The 3,018-nt window shown below is 44.2% G+C and overlaps 1 pseudogene; it reads left to right on the plus strand.

The window, feature by feature from the left end:
* The first annotated feature begins 2,686 nt into the window (after positions 1-2,686).
* The window catches only part of LOC102847075, a 1,961-nt pseudogene continuing 1,629 nt past the window's right edge, over positions 2,687-3,018 (plus strand).

The raw sequence follows: 3,018 nt of genomic DNA on the forward strand, positions 1-3,018 counted from the left end.
TAGGAAACACATAGACTATTATGGAGATTGATTTTGGAATTTAGATGCACTGTTATCAATTGTGCTTAGCCGTACATGTTCATATCCTTGAGGATGTATCATGGAAGTGTTGCAGCCTAGAAGACACAAATTTAACTAACAAGTTAAAAGTACATGAGTCAAAAGTTAAAAGTAATAATATTCCAAGTATAGGTTCTAAGAGTGGCACAAATCAAGTTACAGAGGGAAGGTAGTTCTTAAAATAAAAGACAGCCCTTTCCTAGTGCAATGTATCTTTTGATTTCTTGACTGCTGGTGTCAAGAGTTTCATGGATCCAAGTAAGATTAACTCATTGACAGCTTTGTTTTTCCCATTGATCATGATGTTGACTATTGGCCCAGTGGTGAGTTTTTGTCTTCTTGCTGTAGAGAAGCTCTTGTTTTTGTTTGTTTGTTAGGTGCTCTACGTGGAATATGACTCATAGTGACACTATTAACAACAAATCTGAGCCCTGCAATTATGCTGACAGAAAGAGAGCGAAGCAGAGCTATAGAGTCAGGGTGGAAAGACAAATCGTTAAAGGATATAAACCTGGTAAGACGGTCTTGCTCTAAACTGTCCCTCTGGGCAAAGAGGACAAAGGGCTGCAACCTGATGAGGAGGCCTGCTTCAACTGTCCTTCTCAACTAAAAGGACACTTCTCCCTTTAAGATACGATTTTTAAAAAAACAGCTTTTGTAGCTTTCTAAGATTGAGTTACATACTTGTCAGAATCATTATCTTGAGAAAGATAGAGTAATTCATAGTTAAACATAGTGAGTTCTACAATCACAAAGAAGCTAAATTTTCCTTGTCAGTAAATGCAGAAACTGTTTGACCTGTCTGCAGATATTCTGGGGACCTGATAGAAGGGCATCACCCACCTCCCTGAGGACAGACATGGTCATGTGACTTGCTTTGGCCAATGAAGTACAAGCTGAGGAGTCACGTGTCACTGCTGAGTAGTAAGTTTCAACGCTGTAGGACCTGTTTTTATCACATGTCCCAACATTAGCCTGAGTCCCCAGGAACTGTGATAAGCAGAGCCTTCCATCCCTTTCTGTATTGGATGTGAACAAAGACAGAAACTGGTGCCAAGCCCAGGAGACGCAGGGGTTATTTGTTATTGCAGCAATTTCAGCCTATCCTGCCAACTTGACTCATTATGAATCTGTAACTGTGCTCAGGAGAACCATACGGGCCACAGTGCTTTCAGGATACACAGCTATCAGCCCATCTGAGGCCAGCCCCGATGCTGTGTGTCATTGCTGACTCACATCCCGTGTGTCACAGGAGAGCCATGCTCTGGAGAGTTTCCAGGGGCTGGTATTTCACAAGTCAGTCCCAGGGTCTGTCTTCTAAGGATGTCTGAGGACTTGAACCTGCATCCAGCATGCTGCCTATTCGCACCACTCGGGGACTCCACAGACTGCATATTTAAAGCACGTCTGTGTTAAACTGTGGGCTTTTTAGGAACAGAATATGAACATCTTTGGTGTTCCACCTTCCAAGAGTGAGGCTGTGCACATAGTAGGGACTTTGCACCTATTGGTTGAAGACACTGAGGTGAGGACAAGAAGCCTAAGAGATGGAACTGCCCCACAGGGCTTCCAAGGCTGCCAACCTTCACAGGAGCAGACTGCCACACGTTTCTCCAGCAGAGCAACTGATAGGTGTGAACAGTTGCCGACAGGGACAGCATGGAAAGTTTTAATCACCGTATCACCAGTCCTTAGGGATTCCTCCACTCAATTTTGTGTTGTTTTGTGCCCTCAAGTCAGAACTGACTCATAGCTGACCCTCTAGCACGTTTTCAGAGGCTATAAATCCCTGGACCAACAAACAACATCATGATAGTTGGAGAAAAGATAAAAATTCTTTTTTCAGGGAGCTCTGGTGGCCTAGTGGCAAGAAACTGCACTGCAATCCCAGAGGTGCACGGTTCGAGAAGGAGGGACAATCTCCTCCAGTACCAGTCACATCCAATTTGACGGTACACACACAAAAAATAATAAAATTAAATTTAAAAACAAAATCTTTTTTCTTGGCTCCACAATCAGCATTCTTGGTACCAGCAGTTAATGAATCAAAACCCATGTTGCATTGGGAAAATAAGCTATGAAATATCTCCCCAAAGTACTAAAGAGCAACATGATAGTTTAAAGTGTAAGGTGTAAGGAGCTCTGGTGGCCTAGTGGCAACAAGCTGCACTGCAATCCCAAAGACATGTGGTTCAAATCCACCAGATGCTCTGCTGGAAAAGGAGGGGCAATCTCCTCCTGTACCAGTCAGATCCGATTTGATGGCACACACACACACAAAATAATAAATTTAAAAAAAAAAGAGAGAGTAAGGTGTGCCTGGTCCAAGCCATGAGGAATCAATTCCTTTAAACGTTGGAGAAGAGCACTGAATAACCCATGGGCTACCAAAAGAACAAACAAATATAACTTAGAGAAAGTGCAGCCAGAGTGCTCCTTAGAGGCAAGGATGGTGAAAGTTCGTCTCACATACATTGAGTGCTTTGCAGGAGGGACCAGTCTTTGGAAAAACATATCATGCTGGGAAACGGGGCCAGAGAAAGAGAAGACCCTCAACAAGATGAACTGGGAGCGTTCTCCTCCTGACTCGGTATGGTGCTTTCTTTTCCACAACTGTGATAACAGGATGTCTTCAGGAGCTGCAAAAATTAGGCACGCTGACCCCAACGTCAGAGCTACAGCTGTTATGCCTGATGGTCAAGTCAAAGATACCAGCCTGTCCGACTATTTCACCCTCTTGACGTCACCTTTGTATGTCGTTTGGAAATCATTGCTTTCAGTGACAGGGCAGAATTGAAGAAGCTCGTCTGCCAAGTGATTGGCGCTTCTGCGGATGCTCACTTCCGGCACCTGGCTTGGATGGACGCGCCCAAGAGACAAGGAGGGCTAGGACCCATGAACATTTCTCCAGTATCAGACCCCAGGCTCACCATTGTCCAGGATGTTGGAGTCTTTTTT

Source organism: Elephantulus edwardii, unplaced genomic scaffold, assembly GCF_000299155.1.
Source record: "Elephantulus edwardii isolate Elephantulus edwardi_28Jun2011 unplaced genomic scaffold, EleEdw1.0 scaffold00086, whole genome shotgun sequence".
Classification (NCBI taxonomy): domain Eukaryota; kingdom Metazoa; phylum Chordata; class Mammalia; order Macroscelidea; family Macroscelididae; genus Elephantulus; species Elephantulus edwardii.